Source organism: Rana temporaria, chromosome 4, assembly GCF_905171775.1.
Source record: "Rana temporaria chromosome 4, aRanTem1.1, whole genome shotgun sequence".
Taxonomy (NCBI): domain Eukaryota; kingdom Metazoa; phylum Chordata; class Amphibia; order Anura; family Ranidae; genus Rana; species Rana temporaria.
In genome coordinates, this window is record NC_053492.1 from 35,011,296 (window position 1) to 35,026,722 (window position 15,427).

Here is a 15,427-nt window from a genome sequence, read left to right on the forward strand (position 1 = left end):
ACAGTACCTGGAAACTCACTGCAACTGAACCAACCAGCTCAGCTCCCAGTCGATTATCCAAAACCTTTTTCCTCTGAAAGTTACATTTTCTATCACTTGCCCAGGTAATAAGGTTTATCCCAGGGAACAATGTAAAGGTGCATTACAGAAGATGAGGATAGTGGTGTACATACTGAAGGAGCTCCAGGAAAGTTCTTAAAATCTGGAATAAAAGGTGGGGGGAAAAGCAGACACACAAATAGGACATTTTTAAGATCAGCATCACTTCTGACAATATAGGCAAAACTACATTTCTATAACTTGCATGGCTAAAATATCTAGAAAAAGCAGGACCAATTTAGTAAATGAATAACTCCATCTGAGCATTTGTATTAATCATATGGATATGCTAAAATGGCAACTATAAACAAAGTACCTTCTCAATTACATTGTGGCATAAACGGATGATCACTATACTAGCAGGGTAGCTTTATCTGAAAAAGGCATTAACCATACAAATACATTTTACGATCAGCAAAAATCTGTTGAAATCAATAAAGAAATATATTTCAACAACCTCCAAATGACAACTCATTTAATATGGTCATTCCATAAACCATCTTCTGTTGTACTTGCGGTCTTGTGTGTTGTCAGTTCATTTCAGTTGTATTTTACTGCAGTTACAAAGCTTCACAACACAATCTGAAAAACACTGACAAACGGGATAGAATACCTGGAAACTTGCTGCAACTGAAGATAAATCCATCCTCAAATGATCTATCTGAAACTTCTACCAGTGAAGACATCTGTGAAGGAATCCAAACAAGCAATCTATTCCATCCCAAAAGGACCTTTATTTGCCATCACTTGGGTTCCCACCAAATGGTGTATGCGAAACTTCTACTAGTGAAAACATCTGTAAAGAAATTCAAAGAACAGACTGTCTTTTCCCTCCCAACATTTTCCATTACTTGTCAAGGTAATTACGTTTATCCCAATGAACAATATAAAAGATGCATTATAGGAGATAACCTTTTGATAATGATGGACATAGTGAAGAGGCTCCAGGAACGTTTCTGGAATCTGAAAAATAAGGTGAAGAAAAGGCATAGACACAAATAGGACACCATGAATAAAGCATCAAGAACTTGGTACTAAACATACTTGTATACTAAAAAGGCAACTAGATTTACACCAACTATGCAAATATACTCTGTCCTCTATGAAGGCATTACTAAAATATGGAAACTGCCCAAGCTTCAGAAGTCTTCTCGGTTCCCCTGCAGATTGCCACAGAAAAACCATCTTACGATCGTCAAGCATCTGTTGCTTTCAATCGAGACAAATATCCCAACTCCTCCCAAATGACAACTCCTTTAAAATGGGTGTTCCATAAACCATCTGTTGTACTTGCGGTTTCTGCGTGTTCCGTTTTATTTGAAAGTTCTATTTTACTGCAGTTACAACTCTCTGCAAAACGCAATCTGAAAAACACTGAGAAAAAAGACAGAATACATGCAAACTCACTGGAACTGAAGACAAAATCGGGTTCCCAAATGGTGTATCCAAATCTACTAGTGAAGACATCCAAAAACCAGACTTTTTTCCCACCCCAATGTACTTTCATTCATCACTTGTCAAAGTAATAAGGTTTATTCAGAGAACTATAAAGGTGCATTACAATAGATAACAATGTAATGTTAATGATGGGACATACGGAAAGGGGCTACAGGAATGTTTTAAAGTCTGAAAAATAAGTGAGGAAAAAAAAAGGCAGGCACATAGGATATCCCAAGAAAATACAGTAATTGCTGGCGCCAAGACAATGTATACATGATTACTATAATCGGGCACATTGGAGACAGAAAATATAGTCCATAAGCAATGCAAATGAACTTAAAGTCCATGTATTAAAATAATGGTGGCCGCTATCGTCAGAGAAAGCTAGCTCTGTGGCATGAAGCAAACGAGAAAGGGATAGAAAGATGATGAAAATGGCAGGAACAATTTAGTAAGAAATCTGACCAGTCGCACTAAACCACATATTGATAAGTATATACAAAGTAAGTTCTAATCAATTATATGCTAGAATTCGAGATGGAGACTGTCCAAGCCTCAGAAGTCTTCTGCAAGGGTGCCAAGATTTTCACGGATAAGCCATCATACGATCCTCAAGAATCTGTTGAAATCAAGCGAAAAAATATCCCAACTACGAAATGACAATTTATTCAACAAGGCAATTCTAGAAAGCATTTGACATTGTACTTTGTCTCTGTGTGTTGTCAGTTCTTGACCTCAATAGTTTTTTTCTTCTGCATTTAAAACACTCCATGGAACACTCTGAAAAACACTGGAGAAAAAGGGGACAGAGTACCTGGAACCTCACTGCAACTAAAGAGCGAACCAGTTCCTGAATGGTCTATCTGAATCTTCTACTAGTGATGTCTTAGGGAAAACAAAAAGGTGCATTACAGGAGAGAAGTTTTGATAGTGGTGGACATACTGAAGGTCCTCCAAGATTGTTATAAAATCTGAAAAATAAGGTGGAAAAATGCATAGACAAAAATGGAACACAGCCCAAGATAGTCATCACTTCAGAGAATATAGGCAAACTGAACTGCTATACGCACAATGGTTAACGCATCAAGAAAGTTGTACTAAACTACATATTGATATGTTAAAAAGGCAACTATAATTATATACAAAGTACCTCAATTAGATTGTGGCCACAACTGGTGATCACTTTGCCATCCAGGTAACTTTATATGAAAAATAATTGTTGGCACTAACCATGTCCTCTGTGAAGGCATTAAAATATGGAAAACTCTTCAAACTCCAGAAGTCTTTTACAGGGGAACCGATTTTCACAGAAAATCTTACGTTTACTAAGAATCTGTTGAAATCAATCCAGAATATCCCAACTCCCAAATGACAACTCATTTATAAAAAGGGCCATTCCATAAACCATTTGTTTTTGTACTTGCGGTCTCCGTGTCGTCAGTTCTTCGCCTCACAGTTGTATTTTGCGCAGTTAAACTTCACAGCGCTTTCTGAAAACTGAGATAAAAGGGGATAGAATACCTGGAAACTCGCAACTGACTAACCAATTTGTTCCCAAACTTCTAGTGAAGACATCTGAAGAAATCCAAAAAGCATTTTTCCCTCCCGAGAATACTTGCATTTGCCATCACTTATGCAAGGTAATAATATTTATCCAGGGAAGCAAATAAAAAAAAGGTGCATCACAGAAGAACATTGTAAAAATGTTGGACATACGGAAGGGGCTCCAGGAATGTTTAGAAGTCTGAAAAAGTAGTAAGGGGAAAAAAAAGCACACACAAATAGAACATTCTAAGGTCACCATCACTTCAGACAATATAGGCAAATGAATTGCTATAAAACAGTACAGCTAAAGCATCAGGAAAAAAGCCAAAATATCTACCTGATCAGTTAAATTACATAGGACTTCTCAATATAGCACATGCCATTGTACATTACGTGTGTGTGCTCCATTTCCCACCTCATGCTAACGCATTCTGAAAAACATGGAGAAAAAAAGTGGACCAGAATTTGCACACTCACCAAAGCTGAACAATAAGGTTCCCATGTGCGTTTTTCAAGAGCATCTGCTATTTAAGATATCTGTAAAGAAATCCAAAAAAGAAAAAAAAACTGTCTTTCCCACCCAGATAACATTACATCTCATAGCACACGTTGGCATAAATGACAAGAAATGCTGGCAGTGTATCCCAATGTACACAGGAGTAAAAAGAAAATTCTTACAATAATGGTCCCATATTGGAGGAATTCAAGAAATTGTCACCAAAAAAAAAAAAGAGAAAAAAAAAAAAAAGGCACAAACACAGATATAGGACATTATACAGTAACATTGTTATCAAATCAGACAGTACAGGCAAACTGAACTTCTCTATACACTCCCGGCCACTTTATTAGGTACACCTTGATAGTAGTATCAGGTTTGACCCACTTTTGCCTTCAGAATGGCCTTAATTCTCCATGGTATAGATTCAACAAGGTGTTGGAAACATTCCTCAGATTCTGGTCCATAGTGACTCGATATCATCACGCAGTTGGTGCAGATTTTGTTGGCATCCATGATGTAACTCTCCCATTGCACATCCCAAAGGTGCTCTATTGGACTGAGATCTGGTGACTGTGGAGGACATTGGAGTACAGTGACCTCACTGTCATGTTTAAGAAACAAGTGGTGAGATGATTCGGGTTTTGTGACATGGTGCATTATCCTGCTGGAAGGAGCCATCAGAAGATGGGTACACTACTGTAGTCAAAGGGATGAACATGGTCAGCAACAATACTCAGGTAGGTCGTGGCATGTAAACTTTGCACAATTGGTACTAAGGGGCCCAAAGTGTGCCTCAATACCATTACACCACCAGCCTGAACCATTGATACAAGGCAGGATGGATCCATGCTTTCATGTTTACAACAAATTCTGACCCTACTATACGAATGTCGCAACTGAAACCAAGACTCAGACCAGGCAAAGTTTTTCCATTCTTCTTCCGTCTAATTTTGGTGAGCCTGTGCGAATTTTAGCCTTAGTTTGCTGTTCGATGACACCCGGTGTGGTGGTCTGCTGCTGTAGCTTATCTGCTTCAAGGTTTGATGTGCATTCAGAGATGGTATTCTGCATACCTTGATTGTTAACGAGTGGTTGAGTTACTGTTTCCTTTGCATCATCTCAAATTCTCCTGACATGAACCAGGAATTTTCATCCACACGACGCTGCTCACTGGATATTTTCTCTTTTTCAGACCATGCTCTGTAAACTTTAGAGACGGTTGTGCGTGAAAATCCCAGTAGATGAGCAGTTTTTTTAAACACTCAGACCAGCCCGTCTGGCACTTAAATCCCCTTTCTTTGAACTTCAGCAAGTAGTCTTCGCCACATCTAGATGACTAAATACATTGAGTTGCTGCCATGTGATAGGCTTATTGTTACCTAGTAACTGAGCAGGTGTACCTAAAACTGACCGGACCAATTTAGTAAAAGGAAAAAACATTCATCTGATCAGTTGTGCTAAAATGGCAACTCCAATTATAAACAAAATACCATACCAATTACATTGTGACCATCAACAGGAGATCACTTTGCTGTCTGGGTAACGGTTAAAGAATTGACATGAACCATACTGTATACCCAAATATACGGAGACAGTCCATGTTTCAGAAGTCTTCTGCAGGGGTGCTGAGATGTTCTTGGATAATCCATCTTTTGACTGGCAAAGCTTTGTTGAAATCAATTCAGATCATCCCAACAGGACAATTCATTCAAACATGGCCACTCTATAAACGCATCTGCCATTATAATAAAAATCCCTGTGTGGTCGGTCCTTCAGTTATATTTTTTACTGCAACTAAAATATTTAAGAATGCAATCTGAAAAACAGAGAAAAGGGAGATACCTGGAAACTCAGCTGAAACACAAACCAGTTCCTGAACGGTCTATCCGAAACTTCTACTAGTGAAGACATCTGAAGAAATCCAGAATGAAAACTGTCTTCCCTCCCAAAAGTACTTTCACTTGCCAAGGTATTAGGATTAATGTTTATCCAAGAGAACATAAAATGGATGCATTTAATGAAATTTACATTTTTTTGAAGGGGCTCCAGGAATGTTTTTTAATCTGAAAAAAAATGCAAGGTAGAAAACACTGGCACAGAGAGGACATACCAAGATCATCAGTTCACATAACATAGGCAAGCTAAACCGCTATAAACAGCAGGACCAAGAAAGAAAAAATCTACCTGATCAGTTGTAAAAGACGATTCATATGCCAATATGGCAATTACACTTTCTTCATCAACTACATGGTAGCATTACAGAAATATGGCGACTGAACGTCAATAAGCCCTCTGCAGGGGTGCAGATAATCCATCTTACAATTGGCAAGGATCAGTTGAAATCAATCCAGAAAAACATCCCAAAAATGTTTACAACACATTAAACAGGGCTATTCCATAATGCATACTCTATTGTACTTGCGCCATGTGGGAGGTCAATTCCTCAAAGTTGCTACCATCGCAGTTCAAATACTTCCCAAGGCATTCTGAAAAACACTGAGGAAATTGGCACAGAATACCTGACAACTCACCAAAATTGAATGAACAGGTTACCGTTTTTTTTTTTTTTTTTAAGAAACATCATCTAGTAAAGGCACTTGTGAGGAAATCCAAAGAGAAGACTGTCCTTTCCCACCCAGGGAACATTACATTTGTCAAAGTATTAAATGCTCATCCAAGAGAAAATATAGGTATGTTGCAGGGGTTAAAAACGTTAAAATGCTGGATATACCGGGAGGGCTTGAAATATGTTTTTAAAGTCTGAAAAATAAGATGCAACAAGGCATAGACAAAACAGGACGTGCAAAAATAATTTTGAAAACATAGGCAAACTGATTGTCTATTAACAGCATGGCTTATGTAAAGACAGGACCGTGTTAGAAAAGTAAAACATCTACCCAATTTAAAAAAAAAAAAAAAAACTTCAGACTTCTCTATATAGTATTGTACATTCTTCATTTCTAATGTCATGCGTTCAAACACATTCTGAAAAAAACACTGAAGGAAAAGTGGACAATACCTGGCAACTCAAAGCTGAAGAACTAAAACTTTCCAACGTGTTTTTCAGGAGCATCTGCTTGTAGAGATTTGAAGAAAAAAAAAAAGAAAAGAAGACTGTCCTTTCCCACCCAAAACTCATTTGACATCACAAGTTTGCTAAACGTTGCAGTATATCCCAATGTACGAGGAAAAAAAATAATTACAAAATAGTGGACAAATCGAGAGGGTGTGAAGACATACTCCAACACCTACAAAAGAAGAAAGGTGGGGAAAAAGGCAGACACAGAAATGGGACATATCAAATCAGACAAACTAAACTTTGTATACATCATGGATAAAACCTAATGAAAAAAGCAGGAACAATTTACCAAGAAAAAAAAAGAACATTTATCTCCTCAGTCGCACTAAACTACATATTGATATGCTAAAATGGCAATTATACACAAAGTTCTCATTATATGCTATAATTACAGACATATGGAGACTGTCCGAGCCTCAGAAGTCTTCTGCAGGAGTGCTGAGATTGTCACGGACAAACCCGTCTTATGATCAAGAATCTGTTGAAATCAATACATCCCCGAAACTCCCTAACAATTAAAAAAAGCCATTCCATCGAGCATCCGACGTATTTGCAGCCTGTGTTGCCAGGTCTTCATCTCACAGTTCTACTGTTTTCACTATGCAATCTGAAAAGAAGCGAGAAAAAAGGGGGGCAGAGTACCTGGAAACTCACAAACCAGTTCCCAAGTGGTCTATCCGAAACTTGTACTAGTGAAGACATCTAAAGAATTCAAAAACATTGTTTTCCTCCAAAATATTAATTTGCTATCACTTGCCCAAGGTAATGATGTTTATCTCAGGGAACAATATATAGCTACATTACACGAGATAAAAAAATCTTGATAGTGGTGGACATCTGGAAGGGGCTCCAGGAATGTATCTAAAATCTGAAAAATAAGTAGGGTGGAAAAAATGCAGAGACACAAATAGGAAATCCTAAGATAGGCATTAACTTCTGACAATATAGGCAAACTTAAATGTTATAAGCACCATAAATAAAACATCAAGAAAGGTTTACTAAACTACATATTGATATGCTAAAAAGGCAACTATAATTATATACATGTACCTTCTCCTCAATAACACTTTGGCCATAACAGGTGATCTCTTTGCCATCAGGGTAGCTTTATGTGAAAGAACTGTTGGCACTAACCATGCAAACTATGGAAACTGTCCTAGCATCAGAAGTCTTCCGCAGGGGGACTGCGATTTTCACAGAAAAAACATCTTATGATCAGCAAGAATCTGTTGAAAATCAATTCAGAAAAAAAATGTCCCCAACTCTTCAAAACGACAAATCATTCAGGGCCATTCCATAAACCATCTGCTGTGGTACATGCAGTCTGTTTTCAGTTATATTTTACCACTGTTACAAAACTTCATCAGGCAATCTGAAAAAACACGGAGAAAGATGGGATAGAATACCTGGAAACTCGCTGCAACTGAACAAATCGGTTCCCAAATATTGGTCCATCTAAAACTTCTACTAGTGAAGGCATCTGTCTGTTCCCTCCTGAAGGTACTCTAATTTGTCATCAGTTATCAAGGGAAACAATATAAAGTTACATTACAGCAGAACTCTAATAATGTTTATAATTTGGAAATGCGGAAGCAGCACCAGGAATATTTCCAGGTATGAAAAAAAGTAAGGTTGGGGGGGGGGGGGGGGGGAGGCATAGACAAAAATAGAACATCCTAATATCACCATTACAATATTGGCAAAATGAACAGTAAATAGCATGGGCTAAAGTAATATATATAAAAGGGTAGGACCATGGTAAAAGTTAAAACATCCATCTACTTTTTTGAAAAAAATACACAGAACTCAGTATAGCATCTGCCATTGTACATATGTTTAAAAACATAAATAAAGCATATGTTGCGCACAACGAGATTACACAAAATTTTGATAGTGGTGGACATACAAATGCATAGACACAAATGGGACATCATAAGACTGTCATTACAATATGGGCAAAATGAAACTGCTATAAGCACCATCAAGAAAGTTGTATTAAAACTACATACCGACATGCTAAAAAGACAACTATAATTATAAATAAAGTATCTCCTCAATTACATTTTGGCCATAACAGGTGATCACTATTCTATGGGGGGGTAGCTTTACAAGAAAGAATTTTTGGCACTAACCATGCAAAATATGGAAACTGTCCTTGCATCAGAAATATTCTGCAAAGGAACCGAGATTCACAGAAAATCCTTCTTACGATCAGCAAGAATCTGTTGAAATCAATGCAGAAAAAAAATCCCAACTCCCAAATGACAAATCATTCAGAGCCATTCCATACACCATCTGCTGCTGTTGCACTTGCAATCTATGTGTTAGTTATATTTTACCGCTGTTAGAATAATTCACAAAGCAATCTGAAAAACACTGTGAAAAAGGGGCTAGAATACCTGAAAACTTTCTGCAACTGAAGAACAAATCAGTTCCTAAATGTTGGTCCATCTGAAACTTTTACTAGTGAAGGCATCTGCGAAGAAATTGAAAAAAAAAAACAGACCATCTTTTCCCTCCTGAAAGTACTCTTTTGCCTTCACTTATCAAGGTATCATATTTATCCAGGGAAACAATATAAAAAGGTGCATTACAGCAGGATGCAGTAAAGTTTTATAATTTGCACATATGAAAGGGGCTTCAGGAATGTTTTCAAGTCTGAAAAATAAGTAAGGTGGAAAAAAAGCAGACACAAATAGGACATCTGAAGCTTATCTTCACTTCAGACAATATAGGCAAAATTAACTGCTATAAATATAGCATGGCTAAAGTATTATAAAAATGCGGGACCATGGTTAAAAAGTAAAAAACATTTTCCAGATTTATTGAAAAATTTTACTTAGAAACTTCCCAGTATAGCATTTGTTATTGTACGTGTGCTCTACATATGCTTCATTTCTCATCTCATGTTTTAAAACACATTCTGAAGAACACTGGAGAAAGGAGGGAGACAAAATACCTGGCAACTCAAAGCTGAAGAACAGAAAATGTCCCAGTGTTTTTGAGGTACATTTACTCGTAGAGCCATCTGTAAAGCAATGTCAAATAAGAACACCCAAAACTAATTTAATTTGCCATCAAATCTGAGAAATACTTCAACATTTCCTAATGTACAAGAGCAAAACAGAAAATTCTTACAATAATGGACATATATTGAGAGGGCCTGAAGACATTCGCTAACACCCACAAATGAAGAAAGATAGGAAAAACAGAACACCATAAAATCAACCCAGACAACACAAAGTTGATATTCTCTAAACATAATTAAAAAGGCAAGACATTTTGTAAGGAAAAAAAAAAAAAAAAAAAAAAAGTAATCCGTAGTACTAAATTACATATTGATATGCTAAAATGGCAATTATATACAAAGTAGGTTTCTCATCAATTACATACTGGAATTAAAGAAATATGGAGATGGTCTAAGCCTCAGAAGTCTTTTGCAGGGGTGATGAGATTTTCACAGATCATCCATTTTACAATCGTCAAGAATCTTTTGAAATCAATCCAGAAAAATATCCCAACTCTCAAATGACAATCTATTCAATATGGCCATTCCATAAAACATCAGCCGTCGTACTTGCGGTTTTGTGTGTTGTCAGTTTTTCTACTTTTTTAAAAAACTACAGTATATTCTGAAAAACACAGAAAAAAAAACAAAAAAAAAGTATAGAATACCTCGAAACTCACTGCAACAGAACAAATTGGTTCCCAAATGTTGGTCTATTTGAAACCTCTACCAGCGAAGACATCTGAAAAAATAAAAGCAGACTGTCTTTTTCCCTCCAAAAAGAACTTGCATTTCCTATCACTTGTCGAGGTAATATTTACACAGGGAAATTTAGGCGCATTACAGCAGATAATAATGTGTATAATGTGAACATACGGAAGGGACTCCAGGAAGGTTTCCAAGTCTGAAAAAAGGTGGGAAAAAAAAGGCATAGACAAAAATAGAAAATGCTAAGTCGCCATCACTTCTGACAATATAGGCAAACTGAACTGCCATAAAACAGTATGACAAACATCTGGAAAAAGCAGAACCAATCCAAAGAAAAAAATTATAAATTAATCAATCGACCTGATCAGTTCTTCCTATAGCTACTTGACGTGTGCTTGGTTTTTCATCTCCTGCTTTCCAACGCATTCTGAAAAACACTGAGAAAAAGTACCAGAATACATGTACACTTACCAAAGCAGAATAAAAAGGTTCCCATGTGTTTGAGTATCTGCCATTTAAGAGATCTGTAAAAAAAAATCCAAATAAAAAAAAAAAACTGTCCTTTCCCACCCAGATCATCATTTTATCTATCACACATTGGGGAAATATTGATGGATCAATGTTTGCAGGAGTAAAAAGACACATTTTACAATATTGGAATATTGAGGGGGAGTCAAGTTTGATTGCCTACTTAAAAAATAAAAAAAAAGAGGCACAAACACTAAAATAGGACATTATAGTCATTGTTATGAAATCAAATACAGTGAAACTGAATTCATCTATACACATCATGGCTAACACAAAGAAAGGACAGGGCCAATTTAAAAGGAAAAACATCCATCGGTTTATTCATACTAAACTATATATTGATATAGTTACCATTTAACCATTTTTAACCTAACACCTCATCAATTACCATTATAGAGCCATTACAGAAATCTGATGACAATCTCTGAAGTCTTTAAGCAGGGGTGCTTAGGTTTTTTACAGACAATTTTACAATCAAGAATCTGTTGAAATCAATTCAGAAAAGCATCCCAACAACCTCCAAATGACCATTCATTAAACAGGGTTAGTCCATAAACCATCTGTTGTGCTTAACGCCTCATGTCATTTATTATGTCTCAAATACTTCACAAGGCATTCTGAAAAATACGGAGAAAGAGAAGAAAAGAAAAAAGAAAAAAAAAAAAAGGACAGAATAGCTGAAATCTCACTCAAACAAATCAGGAGTCCAACTTGTCATTCAGCAACTTCCGCTAGTAAAGACATCTGTAAAGAAATCCAAAAAGCAGACCATCCTTTCCCCACCCAGAAATCAGTTTCACTTGCCAATACATTAACAATGCTTATCCAAGAGAATATACAGATATGTTGCTGGCGAGCAAACATTTTACGATAATGGTGGATATACCGGAGGGGGTTTAAAATGGGTTTCTAAAATCTGAAATAGAAGTAAGGCATAGAAACGAAATAGGACATCCAAAGACCATCACCACTTCTGACAATATAGACAAACTAAACTGCTAAAAACAGCACGTTTAAAGCATCAAAAAAAAAAACAGGATCATGTTAGAAAAGTAAAACATGAATTGAAAAAAACTACATAGAACTTCTATATAGCATCTGCCATTGAATTACATATGCGTCATTTCTAATCTCACGTTTGTAGTAATTTTTTTTTTGGATTATTAAAATATTCTGAAAATGTGGACAATACATGGCAACTCACCGAAGAAACTTCCCAGTATGAGTTTTTTTCAGGAATAGCCGCTATAGCAGAGATACGTTAAGAAATCCAAAAAAAGACTGTCCCTTTCTACCCAAAATCTAATTTCATGTGCCAACAAAAGTCTAGGAAATGTTGAAGTATATCCCAATGTAGACAAAAGCGAAAAGAAAATCCTTAAAATTCTCCAAAACCAAGACACAGAACTAGGACATATCAAATCATTAAGACAAACAACTTCTGTATAGAGCATCATGGATAAAACAAAATGAAAAGGCAAGACCAATTAAAAACATCCATCTGATTAGTCATTCTAAACTACATATTGACATGCAATGGCAACTATAATTCTATATAAAGTAAGTTTATCAATTAAATGTTGGAATTACAGAAACATGGAGACTGTTCGACCCTCAGAAGTCATCTACAGGGTGCCGAGATTCACGGATAATTGTATTCCGATCCTCAAGAATCTGTTGAAAGCAACCAGAAAAATATCCCAAAAACTCCCAAACAATTCTTTCAGCGGGCCACTCCATAAATCTGCCAGTGTACTTTCAGTCTGTGTGATGTCAATTCTTCTCAGTTTTTTTTACTGTAGCTAAAAAACACTTTACAATGCATTCTGAAAAACAGAGGGGAAAAAATGGAATACCTGGAAACTGCAATGCAGCTGAACCAACTCCCAAATTTTGTTTCTCTCAATTTTCTAGTAGCGAAGACATCTGTAAAAGAAATTCAAACAAGACTGTCTTTTTCCCTCCTTCAGGTTCTCTCATTTGCCAACTTGCAGAAATATCTTTTATAAAATCAGTGGAAATTTAAAAGGAGGTGGATATGGAGATTGTCCCGAGCCTCAGAAGTCTTCTGCAGGAATGTTGAGAATTTCTCGGACAGTCTTCCGATCAAGTATCTGTTGAAATCAATCCAGAAACAATCCCAAAAACTACCCGAACGACAAGTTATTAAAAAAATTCAATCAAGCATCTGACATACTTGCAGACTGTTGGCAGGTCTTCATCTCAGTTTTACGGTTTTCACTAACCTGAAAAAAAAAAAACGTGAAAAAAAAAAAAAGAAAAAAAAAAAAAAAGGGGGAACAGAGTACCTGGAAACTCACTGCAACTGAACAAACCAGTTCCCAAATGGTCTATCTGAAACCTCTACTAGTAAAGATATTGCGAAGAAATTCAAAAACATATTTTTCCTCCAAAACATTTGCCATCACTTGTCAAGTTAAAAATCTCAGGGAACAATATAAAAAGGTGCATTACGAGATTGGAAAAGATTGATTGTGGTGGACATACTGAAGGGCTCCAGGAATGTTTCTAAAATCTGGAGAGAAAAAAATGAAGGTGGGAAAAAAAAGAAAAAAAAAAAAGACACAAATCGGACATTTTAAGATAGTCATTACATCAGACAATTTAGGCTAAATGAAACTGCTATAAGCATCAAGAAACATCAAGAAAGGTTAACTACATATTGATTTGCTAAAAAGGGAACTATAAATTATATACAAAGTACCTCCTCCTCAATTACACTTTGGACATAACAGGTGATAACTTTGCCATCGGGGTAGCTTTATGTGAAAGAACTGTTGGCACCAACCATGCAAACTGTCCTAGCATCAGAAGTCTTCTGCAGGGGGACTGCAATTTTCACAGAAAATCCATCTTACGATCAGCAAGAATCTGTTGAAATCAATGCAGAAAATTTCCCAACTCCCACTTCATTTATAAAAAGGGCCATTCCATAAACCATTTGTTTTTGTACTTGCGTTCTCCATGTCGTCAGTTCTTTGCCTCACAGTTGTATTTTGCGCAGTTAAACTTCACAGCGCTTTCTGAAAAAAATAGATAAAAAGGAGATAGAATACCTGGAAACTCGCAACTGACGAACCAATTTGTTCCCAAACTTTTAGCGAACACATCTGAAGAAATCCAAAAAGCATTTTTCCCTCCCGAGAATACTTGCATTTGCCATCACTTATGCAAGGTAATAATATTTATCCAGGGAAGCAAATAAAAAAAAGGTGCAACACAGAAGAACATTGTAAAATGTTGGACATACGAAAGGGGCTCCAGGAATGTGTAGAAGTCTGAAAAAGTAGTAAGGTGAAAAAAAAGCAGACACAACTAGAACATTCTAAGGTCACCATCACTTCAGACAATATAGGCAAATGAATTGCTATAAAACAGTACAGCTAAAGCATCAGGAAAAAAGCCAAAATATCTACCTGATCAGTTAAATTACATAGGACTTCTCAATATAGCACATGCCATTGTACATTACGTGTGTGTGCTCCATTTCCAACCTCATGCTTTCTAACGCATTCTGAAAAACATGGAGAAGAAAAGTGGACCAGAATTTGCACACTTGCCAAAGCTGAACAATGAGGTTCCTATGTGCGTTTTTCAAGAGCATCTGCTATTTAAGATATCTGTAAAGAAATCCAAAAAAAAAAAAGTCCTTTCCCACCCAGATAACATTTCTTTCAATCTTCTTTTTATTGTTTTTTTTTTAGCAAAGCAAGAGTATACAGAAACCTAGGAGGCATTCCTCTGGTTTAAATCAGTCAATACATAAGTAACAGTATTATCTTCATAACAATTCCTTTAGAAAAAATAGAAACAAAAAATAAAGGGGAAGTGGATCTCTTTTGGGGGAAGAAAAGAGGCTCATAATATGTTACATTATCTCTCTTCCTATACTTGTTCCTTCCATGCTACCCCAAATCTACTTTGTTGGACCGCTCCCCTAATACCATTTTGCCCTCCTTCCCTTTTGCCACCTGTCCGACGGGAAATCCATATCCCGTCGGGCTTGGGGCAACTAGTCTGTTCCTCCTGCCTTACCTCCCCTGTACCCCCCCCCCCAACTAAACAAACAAGCCCCCAAAAAAAAAAAAAAAAAAAAAAAAAACACAAATACAAAAAAAAAAAAAAAGCTCATTATTCCTCCCCCCAACAGGTCCCCCCGCGTCCACCCCTCCCTCAATCCGCATCCATCAAGGCCTTTCCCTCCTCCGAATATCTAAATATGTTCCACTCTGCCCATGTTTCTAAATATACCCTCCGTTTTTGCCTAGAGGTCCAAACCAGATCCTCCATTCTGTTCAGATTTTCAACTCTATTAAGCCACATCCTTATAGTTGGAGGGGATGTCTGCTTCCATGTCCCTGGTATGCATGCTCGGGCAGCATTTAAAAGGTGGCAGGTCATTGTTCTCTTATATCGTCTTGCTGACATCTCTGTATCTTGCAACAGATAAAAAGACCATTCGTCTGGTAGCTGCGTCCCACTAAATCTCTGTGTTATTTCC

The 15,427-nt window shown here is 36.7% G+C and overlaps 1 long non-coding RNA gene across 1 annotated transcript; it reads right to left on the bottom strand.

Moving 5' to 3' along the window:
• Window positions 1-2,987: 2,987 nt before the first annotated feature.
• Window positions 2,988-14,969, bottom strand: LOC120936112. Its single transcript, XR_005748589.1, has 2 exons — window positions 14,421-14,969; window positions 2,988-3,499 (listed from the first exon to the last, which is right to left on the bottom strand). It is a non-coding gene; the product is annotated as an uncharacterized LOC120936112 (long non-coding RNA).
• Between the last annotated feature and the right edge of the window lie 458 nt (window positions 14,970-15,427).